Source organism: Lepidochelys olivacea (assembly GCF_965140295.1).
Source record: "Lepidochelys olivacea isolate rLepOli2 genome assembly, chromosome: 20".
Lineage (NCBI taxonomy): Eukaryota > Metazoa > Chordata > Testudines > Cheloniidae > Lepidochelys > Lepidochelys olivacea.
Genome location: NC_140430.1, coordinates 4,638,142 through 4,654,349, shown reverse-complemented (window position 1 = coordinate 4,654,349; position 16,208 = coordinate 4,638,142). Strand labels below are relative to the sequence as shown.

The following is a 16,208-nucleotide window of genomic DNA, read 5'->3' as shown; positions in this document are numbered from 1 at the left end:
TCAAAGATTAGTTTGGGGAAGGCATTCCAAGAAGGCGTAGATGTGCCAGAGAAAGAAGTGGAGAATTAGGTTCTTGTCCCGCCCATGTTGCACCAGAGCACATTGATCCACTGCAAAAGAAAACAAACATTTTCTGTGAATACTTAAATGCTTTTAGATAAATGGGAAACAACAACCCTGTGTCCTTAGCGATGAACCAGTGCCCTTAAGCAGTGAAGATCAAGGGGCTTTTTTTGTCTCTGCTGCAGTAAATATTTATGGGCAATTAAAACTTTGAAAGGGTTCAAATTCCTCCTAATTTCCATGCTAACTCTTCAGGCCAAATCCTGTGTTCCTTATTCAGGTCTTATTCCAGCAAAACTCTACCTGGAGTTGGACACTAGGGAGCAGATGGCCAGCTGATGTAAATTGCCAGAGCTCCATTGATTTCAATGGCGCTGTGACAATTTCCATCCACTCAGGCTCTGACCTTGGAGATGCGTTTTTCAAAAGCGCTCTCTGCGTTGGCTTAGCTCTGCTCCCAGTGGAAGGCAAATGATGGTAAAACTGCCATTGATTTCAACAGCAGCAGCGTCAGGCCAGCGTTAAGTGCTTTTGAAAATCTGGTGGCAACGTTGTCATTTGTCTGACTGGGGCTTGGTCCCTATACCAACCTAAACCTCAGTGTAGCTGTTCCGCGGCCCCTGCCAATCAGCTGTTTGGCAGCAGGTGAGAGGAGCTGTGGGGAGGGGGTGGAGCAGCGGTAGACAGAGTGAGGGCAGGGCACTCAAGGTTGGGGAGGGGCAGGGAGAGGTGGAGCAAGGGTGGGACCTTGGGGAAGGGGCGGGGCCTCAGGGCACAGCAGGGGTGGAGCACCCACCTAGAAAAATGACCGTCAGTACCTGTGGTCCAACCTGTTCTTAAAACCTCCAGTGATAGGGAGCCCCTTGGAAACCTATCCCAGAGCTTAAATGCTCTTAGAATTAGAAAGGTTTTCCTAATATCTGACCTTAATTTCCCTTGTTGCAGATTAAGTTCATTACTTCTTGTCCTACTTTCAGGGGATATGGAGAAGAACTGATTACAGTCCTCTCTGTAACAGCCATTAACAGATTTGAAGACAACACTCAGGTTCCCCCTCTGTCTTCTTTTCTCAAGATTAACCATGCCCAGTTTTTTTCACCTTTCATCACAGGTCAAGTTTTCTAAACCTTTTATCATTCTGTTGCTCTCCTTTGGACTCTCTCCAATTTGTCCACATCTTTCTATAGCAGTAGTTCTCAAACTTCTGTACTGGTGACCCCTTTCACATAGCAAGTCTCTGAGTGTGACCCCCCCCCTTTATAAATTGAAAACACTTTTTAATATATTTAACACGCTTATAAATGCTGGAGGCAAAGCGGGGTTCAGGGTGCAGGCTGACAGCTCACGACTCCACATGTAATAGCCTCGCAACCCCACAGTTTGAGAACCCCTGTTCGATCGTGTGTGCATGTGTGTCTTGAGAGGCTAGCAGAGAATATTTGACCTCGACGGGTAAGGATGTCGGAGTGAGATTTTCTTTGCTTTAGATTGTAGTAACATTTTCAATGACTTGTGCCCGACAGTTGCTTTTCATTACCCCCCTGGGGGCCACAACCCACTAAATGAGAAATGCTGACTAGAGCAGCTCCATTGATTTCAATGCAGAATCCAAAGAACAGTTTACCAGACGAACTAGGAAAGAGTGGAGGACAGACAGGGAGAAGCTGCCAAGGCAAATTTGCTACGACATCTCTCCATATCCCTCCACCAGCATCTTTACTGTTTACAGCCATCACACCTTCAGCTGCGAGCCTACCAGCTCTCACATAATAAATCGTTTTAGCTCAGGAAAGTAGTTGAATAGGAGACCTCCAGGGAAATACCTTGATGCTTCAAGGAGGAGCTGATAATTCAGCTGTGACATTCTTCCCTCTGAATTATTATGAAGATAAGACTGTCATATAGTGCTGTGGGGTGCTAGAGAAACGGAGGGGCCTGGGCCCTTGTGCTTTGGGATCCTCTGACCCTTTTCACGAGAGTCTGAATGTTAAACCTGGCACGTTGAAGGAGCACATTCCCTGACCTCCCTCAGCAGTACCCACGGGCAGTGACACTCCCTGAAGGCCCAGTCAGGAACTCTTAAGCACTAGGAAACTATAGGCACTCGGGACCCTGTAGCACCTTGCAGCAGCCCCCTCAGTAGGACCCCACCGGAGCCCCCGACACTAGGACCCAGCAGCAGTCCCAGCATTAGGAACCCCAGACATTAGGACCCTATAGCACCCTGCATCAAACCCAGAATCAGGAACCTCTAGGAGCCCCAGGCATTAGGGCCCCTATAGCACCTTGCACCAGCCCCAGCATTGGGACCCTATGGGAGCTCCTGACACCAGAACCTCCAGGAGCATGTGGCAGCCCCAGCATTAGGAGCCTATAGGATCCCCGGAGCTTCTAGCACCCTGCAGCAGCCAGCCCCCAGCATTAGGAGCTTATAGGAAGGAGCCTCAGGTCCCAGGACCCTATAGCAATCTGCCACACAGCCCCAGTATTAGGAGCCTAAAGGAGCCCCTGGACCCTATAGCGCCCTGCAGCAGCCGGGAGCATTAGGAACCTGTAGGAGCCCCTACACCCTGCAGCATCCGAGGCTTTCGGAGCCTATAGGCGCCGGGATCTTATAGCGCCCTGCAGCAGCCCCGGCAGTAGGAGCCTGACACGAGGCAGGCGCTAGGACCGCGCGGCGGCCGGCAGGGCGGAAGCCGGCGGCGCTAGGACCCCGCGGCGGCCGGGGCGCGGCGGCCGGGATACACCTGTGCCCGGCGGCGGCGGCGGCGGCGTTTCCCCGCCGCCCTCCCCGGAGCCCGCGCCCGGGCAGGTGAAGGGCTTGGCCCCGCCCCCGAGCCGCGGCCGGGCCACTCTGACGTGTCCCGGCTGCTGCAGGCGCGTCCCGGGGCTCGGAACCTCCCCACCCAGGTGAGTCCGGCTCCGGGGGGGTCTCCGGTGGGGGCGGGATCCCCCATGGGTGGGGGGGGGCGTTGGATGGGTGGGGGGGTCGGCTCCCTGGCCGGGGGGGGGCTCCCTGGGGGAAAGGGGTCTCGGGGGGGGTGGGATCCCCCATGGGTGCGGGGGTCGGCTCCCTGGAGGGGGGGGGATGGTATCCCCTATGGGTGGGGGGGTCTCGGGTGGGGGGGGGGGATGGTATCCCCTATGGGTGGGGGTGTCGGCTCCTTGGAGGAAAGGGGCGGGGGCGTTTCTGAGGGGCGGTATCCCCCTGCTGTGGGGGGGTGTCAGTGCTCTAGAGGAAGGGGGGGGCTCTGGCTGGGGTGGGGGGCGCTGGAGGGGCTTGTTGCGAGAGTGGGTAGGGATCTGGGTGGAAATATCCCCCTGGCTGTGGAGTGTGGTACCCCCCCCCCAGCTAGGGATGGGTGTGTATCCCTGGAGGAAAGGGGGGGGCGCTCTGGCTGCGGTGGGGGGGCTGGAGGGACTTGCTGGGGGCTCTGTATGGTGGTAGCCCACTGGCTGTGGGGAGCCATATCCTCCCAGCTAGAGATTAGGGGTGGCTCTTGAAGAAGGGGGTTGCTGGGAGGAGGGAGACCGGCAGGTCCCTGGCTGGGGTAGAGAGTAATGAAGATTTTGCTGAGGGCTTGGGGTGATGTCCCCTTGTTTGTGGGGTGTGGTATCCCCCTAGCTATGGGTGGAGGTGAATCACTGGAGGGAAGGGAGGGAGGTGTTGGGGGGACAAATAGGTTTGCGGCAGGAATGAGCACCTCTGTTGGGGACAGATCTGTGGCTGGGGGAGCAGATGGCTGTGGCTGGGGTAGAGGGCACTGGAGGGGCTCTCTTGGGAGCAGACAGGGCTCTGGGTGGAGGTATTCTCTTGGTTGAGCGGAAGGGTTTCCCCCTTCAGTTAGGGGTGGCTATGATACCCTGGAGAGAAGAGGGGCATTGGGGGGGCAGCAAGTCTCACGTTGGTGGTAGAGGGGGGTTTGGCTCTGGGAAGGATTGGGGACAGGAAAGTCTCTGGCTGGACGGGGTGTTGTGCGTACCTCTGGTTGTCCTGTATGATGAATTTGGTTCCATATCCCAGTAGAAGTTGCGAGCAGAAGAGGGCCAAGCGAGGTAGGGGCCGCACTGAGTAGTGTGCAGTGAGGCTAGACCTCCCTATTCCGGCGGGTCAAGGACTCTCTTCATGGGGGGGCTTTAGGCTGCTTCTCCCCAGCCTGGCCTACTTTTCTCCCTGAACATTCAGTTTCTGCCAACAGCTTCTCCCAGGTGGAGCCTCTGGAGGAGTGTGTGGGTTCCCATGACTGCACCCTCCCTGCTCCTAACCAGGGTGCTGTTGGTGCCCCAGGGGATGTGGATGTGCATTTGGAGCCGGGAGCTGGAATGGCACCAAGCACACTTTTGAATGCTGGCTGGATTTGGGGAGTACTCAGTGCTAAAGTCTGACGTATCATTATACTCCTGATGTTGCCAACCTCATATTAAAAAATCATGATTGGCTTAAAAATCATGAGATTTTTTTAATTAAACAATATTTCTTGGGTTCTTTTATTTGGTTTCTGAGCTCTTCGGGTGCACTCTGGTTACCTTCCCAGGCTTTCTCTTCAAGTTGGAGGGCTATTTTTTAATTCCTTTCTATTATTTTAATGAAAACTGAGGTTTCTTCACCCAACCACATGACTCCAGGTGCTGCGCGCTTTAAGAATAACACTAAATATCGTTGGGTTTCCGAGCAGCAGCCGTGTTCGTCTGCATTTGCAAAAAGAAAAGGTGGACTTGTGGCTCCTTTTCTTTTTACTAAATGTTGTGACACTTGCAATATAATCATGAGGTGTAGCAATGCAGAACTCACAATATATGAAATGTTTAGAGTATCTGTAGAATAACAAAAGAACTATTGTATGCAATAGTCCCACGAGCTCATCTTTATCTTCTTACAATTATAGTTAGAGCATGCAAAAGGGGCAGAATAGACTTGATGTAAAGGGGGTAGGCTAACAAACTAATTACTAGATAACTGTATCTGACTGCGTTGTACGGCGAGGGACAAACCTAGCTTTTAAAGTCACAGGGGAAAGGCTTGGTTCCCTCCTAAAAGTAGCCAAGTACATTGTGGTTCTGCAGTCAATCCCTGAGCTGGTGTGAGCGTCATGGCAGTTATGAATGACCCCTGTCTAGGTCTGCTGAGTTTCTTTGTGAAGTTTCTTGAATGCTGTCTTCTAAAGGGGCACAGAATAAGCTTGTCCATGCCTAGACTTGGAAAGCTAGAAAGTACAGCTATGATTAGCTAGTCTGCCTTTGAACGTCAGCCAGTGATTTCTGCCGTGGAGGAAATTATTCTTTGCCTATTAATATAAGTGACTGCTATTGAGCCCAATAATTTGTGGTTGAGCTTGAGCATATATTTAGACCAATACCCAGTCTTGATTTTTAAAGACTCCAAGTGATGACTAATTTGTTATTTCCCTTAATAACTGTCCCAGTGGCTAATTAACCCTAGCTATTACATGTTGCCTCTCACCCAGGCATCTTCAGCTCTAGTTTTTTTATATCAACACTCAGTGCAAGATCAGTTTTTCTGCTGCAAATGGGCACCTGGATCTGTACTCACATAGTCTTTGGCCTGTCATACCCATCCAGGGCATGACCGCTTCATGGCTCTCTAGGCCAATATCACACCCTCATCAGGAAGTGTGGAGGGTGGAGGGAGGGATAGGATACAGAAAGACCTAGACAAATTGGAGGATTGGGCCAAAAGAAATCTGATGAGGTTCAATAAGGATAAGTGCAGGGTCCTGCACTTAGGACGGAAGAACTCAATGCACAGCTACAGACTAGGGACCGAATGGCTAGGCAGCAGTTCTACGGAAAAGGACCTAGGGGTGACAGTGGACGAGAAGCTGGATATGAGTCAGCAGTGTGCCCTTGTTGCCAAGAAGGCCAATGGCATTTTGGGATGTATAAGTAGGGACACAGCGAGCAGATCGAGGGACGTGATCGTTCCCCTCTATTCGACATTGGTGAGGCCTCATCTGGAGTACTGTGTCCAGTTTTGGGCCCCACACTTCAAGAAGGATGTGGATAAATTGGAGAGAGTCCAGCGAAGGGCAACAAAAATGATTAGGGGACTGGAACACATGAGTTATGAGAAGAGGCTGAGGGAGCTGGGATTGTTTAGCCTGCAGAAGAGAAGAATGAGGGGGGATTTGATAGCTGCTTTCAACTACCTGAAAGGGGGTTCCAAAGAGGATGGCTCTAGACTGTTCTCAATGGTAGCAGATGACAGAACGAGGAGTAATGGTCTCAAGTTGCAGTGGGGGAGGTTTAGATTGGATATTAGGAAAAACTTTTTCACTAAGAGAGTGGTGAAACACTGGAATGCGTTACCTAGGGAGGTGGTAGAATCTCCTTCCTTAGAGGTTTTTAAGGTCAGGCTTGACAAAGCCCTGGCTGGGATGATTTAACTGGGAATTGGTCCTGCTTTGAGCAGGGGGTTGGACTAGATGACCTTCTGGGGTCCCTTCCAACCCTGATATTCTATGATTCTATGATATAAGTTAAATGAAACCCAGTATTAGTGCAATGTAAGGGGGAAGACTTTAAAACGCGCACACATTCAGGAAATCCATAATGAAGTGTCAAATGCAGACTGGGTGGAAGCAGTTGCAATTTAGTTCTGAGTTCAAACAAAGTTGCACCTGCTTACACCTAGCTTGAAGTTGGTTGAAGATTCCTAGAGCTTGATTTTGGTCTTCGCGGCAGTGGCCAACAGATGTTTTTAGTTCCTTAACAGGATTTTTTTTTTTTTTTTTAGTCCTCTCTTCCTAGTCCTCCGTGATTACTAACAACACTGTACTGTCAGAAGACTTCAAATTCCTAATCTTGGTGGAAGTTGACTGACCTTCTAATTAATTTTACAGTATTGTTAGTTTTTTTTGTCCTGAATCAAAATGGTGATACCAATACAATAGTAGTAATATATTTATTCTTAGTCTTTCTGATTGTGTTTTTATTCAGCACCAAGCATGCTATCAGCACTTAAATAATAAATAATGCACCGTGGGCTTTTCCAGGTACTTGTTTCCCATCAAATACAAAGCCAAATGGAAATTCTGCTGCTGAGTTAAATCTACGTTAATTTAGCTTGTGAGCATAATGGGAAGCGTGTGGGGAGAAAGTCTTTCTCTTGAAAAATATGTGGCTATTATATCACTCCCTGTGTGTAGCCAAACCCAGGCTAATCTGATGTCACTTTCTTTTATGCAACAATGTGTGGTTAGTGAGTTAAACCAAAGGACGCTTGAACACCTGAGCTGAGGAATGTGACCTTTCCTCAAGGAGACTGAGTGGAATAAGAGTTACATACAAAACTGCTGTCCAGGAAAAGAACTGAGAGGAGATGGCCTATAGAATAGGGCAGGGTACAAAGGAAAGTGATGCTGCTAAATAAAGGTATAATGGTGTTCAGGATGAGATGCAATGGCGGATTTGCTTTCTAGGGGCTAGTATTTGTGTCCTTGATGACAGAGGCATCCCGTGCACCTGTCCAATCTCAGTCACCTATATGGATTGTCTAGTCTGCTTCCTGCAGTAACTGGAAGTGCTTGTGGATGGCTAGTACATCCCTGAGCCTTTTCAACCTGCCTTGGTGTCATTAATGGAACTCAGTGTTTTCTCCAGTGCTTTGGAATTGCCAGAATGAAAGACTCTTGTTTGATCTATGGGAATTCCATTGAAAAGCATCAAGACATACGGAATGGAAATGCTTGAAATTAGCAACTGATGATCATGGCTTAGTTGGGTTGAATGACCAATATCTGCAGGTCTCTAGTTTTCCTTTAAAAAATTATATATAATTAAAAACTACAGTTCAACCCTTTGTGGTTGTGTGAAGCCTTCCAAATGTAACCCCAATACAGTGTGGGTTTCCCCCCCCGCATCATCTACGTTCAAATAACTCCAGTGCGTCTGCTTCTGTTCATAGCACCGTATTCAATAAAGCACTTCAGCACATGCTTAGCTTTAAGCACACGTGTAATCCAATCCCTGCTCAGCAAAACACTTAAATCCCCATTGACTTCTGTGGGATTTAAGCATGTGCTTAACATTACAAACATGCTCAAGTGTCCTGTTCAATAGAGATTGAATTATACTCCTGTGCTTTGCTGAATCAGGGCCATAGAGAGAGAGAGAGGATGGTGAAAGACTCACCTGGAAGTCAGCTGACTTTTGGGGTCTGTTCTTGGCATGGCACATGGCTAATAAAACTTCCTTTTCTTAAGGGTTGTTGTGAGTGGATTGACCTTTGAGCTCAGATGCTGCCGTGGCAAATGCTCTAGGAAAGCCAATACATGAGAATAAACAACTTTCTCAAGCTGTGGGAGAGTGAAATTGAAACTAGTCCTTCTTTGACATCAGCCTCCAGCTAGTAGATGGGAAAACTTATTTTTGAGCCCTCTAATGCATTTGGTAACAATACACCATGGAAAATGGGAAAATCTCTTGGGTCTAAACAACTCTGCCCAGTCTTGGCTTATCTAAAGAACCTCAAGGGGTAGGAAAGAAGGATCTCCTGTACTTAGTAATACAAAACCTGTTCCAGCTCAACTTAGGAGAGAGGCAAAATTAACTCACACAGGAGTATCTTGGTATTAAAGTGACCACACACTTTGCATTGTAGCTCTGTCCTGTGGCATGTTTCCCAAAGAGAATGTTGTAGTTATGTGTGCTGCTAATCTCTGCACTACTGTGCAAATATGTAAGTGGATAAAACTGGCTGCTTCCTGCATGCCACGTAGAATAGAAAGAAGGCTGTGGTGGTTGCTTTTTGGAGGGGTGGGGGTGTCCTATCTGGGAAAGTAGGGAGATCCTGAGAACCATTTTCTTTTCTTGCAAGGTGTCTAGTGCATCTTTGATTCAGCTGGTTTGGAAATGTTGCAAGAATAGGCTATCTCATACTGTTTCCACCTCCTGCTTCAATGAGGAAGTGTAGATGCACTGTGTGTGAGAGACACTAGCATGTGTGTATGTGTAATGTCTCACTGGATGCCTCAGCTTCAGAAGATAATGTTCTGGTCAGTCTTTATTTGATCTGAATCTCGTTGCCTGTCCCTAGCATAGTAGCTTCTGAAATGCAATGGAGACATAAAGAACATTTTGGGTTTAAAAAATTTTGTATGACGAATGCGAAGTGCTCAATACGTGGGTCTTGGGAAATTCCATGGTCTGTGTTATACAGAAGGTCAGATCACTAAATCATCACTTGGTCCTCTCAGGCCTTCATCTATATTAGTCCAGTTTACCCAACACATGAAACCGGACGAGCGAAGAGGGTGGGGTGTTTTTTTGTGGAGGGTGTGGGAAGTAAGTGCTTGGTGCTGAAAGTATGAATTGAAGTAATAGCTGTAAAATCCACCCTGGCAAATCAATCTCTCTCTGCCCCAGGTTTAGACGTAATGACTCAGCTCTCGTAGAGCGTTTAAGATGTTATTTTATTTCAGACAGGATATGAGCTGTCTGTTACTCTGCCACTAGTAGTAACTGGCTTCTTTTTCAGGCTGAAATGTCTCTAACAGGTTGGTTGTGTGTGTCTTTTGTTGGATTATAAAATCAACAAACCACTGCACTAACTAATACTCAGGTTATGATCCATCTGAAACCGAGAAAAGGGGCTTCCTGTTTGACATGGGTGGAGCAGGTATTTCATTTTGACCAAATATCAGTGTGGTGGGTTTTTGTTGCTTAGACAAGATCTCACTGCTAAGGTAAGATGAGGAGTATCTAATTCCTTCTCATGTCCTGAGAAGTGTGGTCTTTGGGGGGGGGGGGAATGGAATTTCATGATACTTTGCAAAAATTAACTAGTAAAAGTTCATGTTACATAGGCACTTTTGAAAATGTTATTCATGGTCTAAATCTAATTTGAGAGTATTTAGGAGTCTAAATCCCATTAACTTTCAATGTAATTTTAGGCTCCTAAGGACCAGATTTTTAAAGGTACATAAGTGCCTAAAGATGCAGATAAGCACCTAAAGGGATTTTCCAGGGCACTTAGGCTCCTAAATCCCCAAATTCACTAGGTACCTATAGACCTTGTACAAAAATCTGGCCCTAAGTGCTTAAGTCACTTAAACTCTTCTGAAAATGTTACCCTATAGCAACAATATTCAGGATTTTAAATGGGAAGAGGATTTTTTAAATATTTTTTTAAATAATTCCTCAAAGTAAAAGTAAGTTTGGGCCAATAATGTCCTTTTCCCCCAGGGAATCTGGCCATAAGACTTTTGCTGGAAAAATCAATCTTGTAATCTTCTGGTAGAAGAGTTTCTCTGATTACACAGCCCTCTTGTTTCTCTCAGCAAAAACAATCTTGTTTTCATAGCAGTAGGAAGGATTCATTACGGAATGTGTCTTAAGTCTTCATTTTTGCAAGACTTAATTTACCTGTTCAGTAATGCTTCTGCCAACAACTTGGTCTTTTAGCGGCAAACTCTTCCTGGCCATGTATAGGCTTTGTAAGGTGCAGGTTATAAGGAGAAAATAACTATGGCATGAGGCAAAACTCTGAGCTACTGTGGAGCTCATTGAGCTTTATGAAAGCCAACACTTCTGATTACGTTTCAAGTGGAGTCCCAAGTGTGTGAACTGGAAACTGTGTTAAAATACCTCTGCTTCTTAGCATAGTGACTGCAGAGGCTCTTTTGTTTGCAGTCAGGTGAAGTTTGCTGAAGAATCCAGTTCACGCAGTTTGCTGACGTGGCTGCTGAGGCAAACCCTTCCGCGGATAGAGTTTCAGGGTAGAAACTACTGGTGTGTGCTGTCAAAGTGGGGACTCTGCTGTGGGTTACAGTGAAGACAGGTAGTATAAACGGTGTCCATTCAGTAGGTGCAGGAAAGGCGCAAGGGATGGAACCCTGGTCTCCCAAGTCGTAGGCTAGTATCCAAACCACTGGACCATCCTTTCTTGCTAGTCCTGACTCGCCTGGATCTGCCCTTCAGATCATTCTGCAAGGCTCTTATTTATTGAGCGCTTTGGAGGGGAAGGTGTTTGATCAGAGCTGAGGTTCAGATAGGGACATGGAGAATTGTTGACGGATGGGATTTTTGGAGAAGGGGGAGTTAGCAGCTGTATTTTTGCTTGATTGCCTGTCTCAGAATTATGTCAGGCTGCTACAGTCTTGGGTGCCCTTTTAAAAAAATTTTGGGCATTTTCTCAAAGTCCCACAAAAGTGACCAAAACAGACACCCCTGCTGAACCTTGCTGCCTCATATGTGACCTATGGGCCATGTTCATAGAACCATAGAAATGTAGACCTGGAAGGGACCTCGATAGGTCATCTAATCCAGTCCCTTACACTGAGGCAGGACTAAGCATTATCTAGACCATCCCTGACAGGTGTTTGTCTAACCTGTTCTTAAACACCTCCAATGACTGAGATTCCACATCATCCCTAGGGAACTTGTTCTAGTGCATTACAGTTGAGAAGTTTTTCCTAATGTTTAACCTAAATCTCCCTTGCTGCAATTTCAGCCCATCGCTTCTTGTCCTGTGCTAAGTAGATATGGAGACCAATTTCTCACCCTCCTCTTTATAACAACCTTTTATGAACTTGAAGAGTTATAATTTCCCCCCTCCACTCTTCTCTTCTCCAGACTAAACAAACTCAATTTTTTCAATCTTTCCTCGTAGGTCGTGTTTTCTAGACCTTTAATCATTTTTGTTGCTTTTCTCCAGTTTGTCCACATCTTTCCAGAACTGGACACAATACTCCAGTGGAGGCCTTATCAGCGCTGAGTAGAGCGGAAGAATTACCTCTCAGGTCTTGCTTACAACACTCCTGCTAGTACATCCCAGAATGATGGTTGGGGTTTTGTTTTGTTTTGTTTTTGTTTTTTTTGCAACGGTATTTCATTGTTGGCTTATATTTAGTTTGTGATCTGCTATATCCCCCAGATCCTTTTCTGCAGTACTCTTTCCTAAGTAGTCACTTCCCATTTTGTATTTGTGCAGTTGGTTATTCCTTCCTAAGTGTAGTGCTTTGCATTTGTCAGGGTTGATTTCATTCTGTTTAATTCAGACCATTTCTCCAGTTTGTCAAGATCATTCTGAATTCTAATCCTGTCCTCCAAAGCACTTGCAATCCTCCTAGCTCAGTATCACCCAAAAACGTTATAAGTGTACTCTGTATGCCATTATCACTTTGAGCATTACAGTAACACAGATTATTTTGATTCGATGGGGCCATGGAATTGGAGAAATGGCTTGGAAATGGCTTATCAGTAGAGAAGAAAAGCTTCCCATTGATATTTTAGCAAGAAGGAGAGTTCCTTGAAACTGCCTAACGTCACTCATTAGTGGAGGCAGTACCCATCTAGGGGCATATTCAGCATCAATTTTATTATTTATTTGCATTATTGTAGCACCTACGAGCCCCAGTGGTGCTAGGCGCTATACAAACACAGGACAGAAAGACTGTCTCTGTCCCCAAAGAACTTACAATCAGACTCAAGAATCCAAGCCTGTCTGAGAGTTCCCAGACTCTTGAACGTGCTCCATCCACCATGACGGGCCAAAATAATCCAAATTAAGTGACCTTTCGGGCACGCTGCAAAAGATCTCTGCTTTGAGAGGGCTTCTGGAAAGGGCTGAGGATTTGCTATAACAATGAAGAGGCTCATAGGAGTTTTTGTTGGTGGCTGGTTGACCTGAGTTCCTGTTGGAATGATTGTTTTAATGCTGCTGGTACTTAATTCTATTATCTAGCGAATGTCTTAGGGGACCTAGAGACCTGGAGAGGAGTCTTGTATCATTTTAAATCTAAATAAAATCAGTAGGGAGATTAACATAAAGCTGATTTCTTTGCATTAACATAAATGGGTATTTGCCAGCTTTAAATCTGTCACAGCTCATAGTGCCAGATTTCAGTCCCCAGATTGTTTTCTGCACAGTGCATACTCTTGAAAGTCAACACTTGCTTGCTTACAGCTCTCCTGCTAAGGTGTCCTTGATCCCATAGTCCTCTTTCTAGCTAAAAGCAATGACCTCTACATCCCTGGGACAGTGATTTGAATTTTCCCTTGCCTTTAGAGATGCGGCCACTTCTCTCTTGGCACATAAAACCTCACGCAGCCAAGAAAGAACAAGAAAGCTAGAGATGACCTTATTCAGCCCTCTGAGCTAATAGCAGGTGTCCAGTTCCACTTCAGGATATTGACCGCCTGCGTCTGTGTAATTACACAAGCTAAAAAAAGGCTAAAATATCTGGAAAGCTAAGGTGAGTAGAAAGTGGTAGAATCTGGTGAATGATGCTCTCAAAGTGTACAGGTTCCTGTTTATCTTAAGTACTTATCAGGGCCCCATTTCCATAGTATGTGAGCACCTCATAATCTTTAATGTTTATCCTCATCATATCCCCGTGAGGCAGGACTGTAGACCTCTTTGTACAGATGGGAAAACAGAGGCACATAAATTAAGTGACATGCCCAAGGTTACAAAGGATGCCTATGGCAGAGCCTGGAATTGACTCTGAGTCTCCAGAGTCCTAGGTTAGTGTTCTAACCATTGAACCATCTTGCCAGTGCCAGAAATATACTCATATCTAAATGGTGTGTGTGTGTGTAAGTTTGACACTTACTCCCTTCTGGATTGAAGTAAAGCACATATCACATTCCTATGAATGTCCATCACTCCTAACCTGCAGCTACACCTGTCTCTCTTAAAAGTCCAAATGAATCCTTGGTACAAATAGACCCAACTCCTGGTGAAAGAATCATAGAATATCAGGGTTGGAAGAGACCTCAGGAGGTCATCTAGTCCAACCCCCTGCTCAAAGCAGGACCAATCCCCAATTAAATCATCCCAGCCAGGGCTTTGTCGAGCCTGACCTTAAAAACTTCTAAGGAAGGAGATTCTACCACCTCCCTAGGTAATGCATTCCAGTGTTTCACCACCCTCCTAGTGAAGAAGTTTTTCCTAATATCCAACCTAAACCTCCCCCACTGCAACTTGAGACCATTACTCCTTGTCCTGTCCTCTTCTACCACTGAGAATAGTCTAGAACCATCCTCTCTGGAACCACCTCTCAGGTAGTTGAAAGCAGCTATCAAATCCCCTCTCATTCTTCTCTTCTGCAGACTAAACAATCCCAGTTCCCTCAGCCTCTCCTCATAAGTCATGTGTTTCAGACCCCTAATCATTTTTGTTGCCCTTCGCTGGACTCTCTCCAATTTATCCACATCCTTCTTGAAGTGTGGGGCCCAAAACTGGACACAGTACTCCAGATGAGGCCGCACCAATGTCGAATAGAGGGGAATGATCACGTCCCTTGATCTGCTCGCTGTGCCCCTACTTATACATCCTAAAATGCCATTGGCCTTCTTGGCAACAAGGGCACACTGCTGACTCATATCCAGCTTCTCGTCCACTGTCACCCCTAGGTCCTTTTCCGCAGAACTGCTGCCTAGCCATTCAGTCCCTAGTCTGTAGCTGTCCATTGGGTTCTTCCGTCCTAAGTGCAGGACCCTACACTTATCCTTATTGAACCTCATCAGATTTCTTTTGGCCCAATCTTCCAATTTGTCTAGATCCCTCTGTATCCTATCCCTGCCCTCCAGCGTATCAACCACTCCTCCCAGTTTAGTATCATCCGCAAATTTGCTGAAAGTGCAATCCACACCATCCTCCAGATCATTTATGAAGATATTGAACAAAACCGGCCCCAGGACCAACCCCTGGGGCACTCCACTTGACACCGGCTGCCAACTAGACATGGAGCCATTGATCACTACCCGTTGAGCCCGACAATCTAGCCAACTTTCTACCCACCTTATAGTGCATTCATCCAGCCCGTACTTCTTTAACTTGCTGACAAGAATACTGTGGGAGACAGTGTCAAAAGCTTTGCTAAAGTCAAGAAACAATACATCCACTGCTTTCCCTTCATCCACAGAACCGGTAATCTCATCATAGAAAGCGATTAGATTAGTCAGGCATGACCTTCCCTTGGTGAATCCATGCTGACTGTTCCTGATCAGTTTCCTCTCATGTAAGTGCTTCAGGATTGATTCCTGTGCATTCAGGCTGAGGTTGAATTTCGTCCTACCGGTTGTGTAGGAATGAGTTCTACTGAGACCTCCAAACTAATATAGCCAGCCTTATGTCCCATGGTAGGTAATGATCTGATGCAACTAATCGAACTACGACTAGTTACCTATTTAACCAACCTGGAATTTAAGGTGTGTGACAGCTAGCCTCCATACGTGTAACTTTATTCCAGTCTCCATAGTGTCTTTCAATCCTCCCTCATCTTTGTTGTAGTGGGAAATAAATATCAGGATTCTGTAGTACATAATAAAACAGTGTGCGTATTATATAGTATTGTACATCTTCCGTAAATGGGTCTGAAAATAAAGTCTTTCAGTTGCCTTGAGGCCAGCTTGAAATTAGTTTTGATCTTTATCCGTGACTCTTAGATCTGGGGAAAACTGAGAGGGGATGTAACAATTTTCAAGTATGTAGAAGGTTGTTACAAGGAGAAGAAAGAAAAAAACATTTTTTCTTAACCTCTGAGGATAGGACAAGAAGCAATGGGCTTAAATTGCAGCAAGGGTGGTTTAGGTTGGACATCAGGAAAAACTTTCTAACTGTCAAGGTGGTTAAGCACTGTAATAAATTGCCTAGGGAAGCTGTGGAATCTCCATCATTGGAGATTTTTAGGAGCAGATTAGACAAACACCTGTCAGGGATGGTCTAGATAATTAGTCCTGCCACGAGCGCAGGGGACTGGACTAGATGACCTCTCGGGGTCCCTTCCAGTTCTATGATTTTATGATCAAGCAAAATAGTCTGCTTTGGAATTCTGTCATTAAATTAGGGAGTAGTTCTTGAAACCTGGTGGTGAGATTCAAAAAAGTTTGGATAATGTTTTTTGTTGCCTTCTTTAATATTTACTGAAGCTGCTGTTTTAAGTACAGGACTGGACAAGAAATTGCTAAAATACTCCGAGATGGGCTGCTGTCATGGTCTGTCCAGCATGATCCGAAGCAGAAAATACTGGAAAATCTCATAACAAGCTCGTGAGATTTCAGCCCAGCTTTGCAGACCCAAGAGATTTGGATAGTCCAGAGAAACAACCAAAATCTCCACATGTAGAATGTGTCCAAGATATTGGAACTAATATTCGACACTAGAGCTGACTGAATGTTTT

The 16,208-nt window shown here is 46.1% G+C and overlaps 1 protein-coding gene across 1 annotated transcript in view; it reads left to right on the top strand.

The window, feature by feature from the left end:
- Positions 1-2,809: 2,809 nt before the first annotated feature.
- The window catches only part of GALNT6 (polypeptide N-acetylgalactosaminyltransferase 6), a 43,597-nt gene continuing 30,198 nt past the window's right edge, over positions 2,810-16,208 (top strand). Inside the window, exon 1 of the mRNA XM_084610075.1 lies at positions 2,810-2,973. The gene's annotated coding sequence lies outside the window, so the exon portion shown is untranslated. The remainder of the gene's footprint in view (positions 2,974-16,208) is intronic.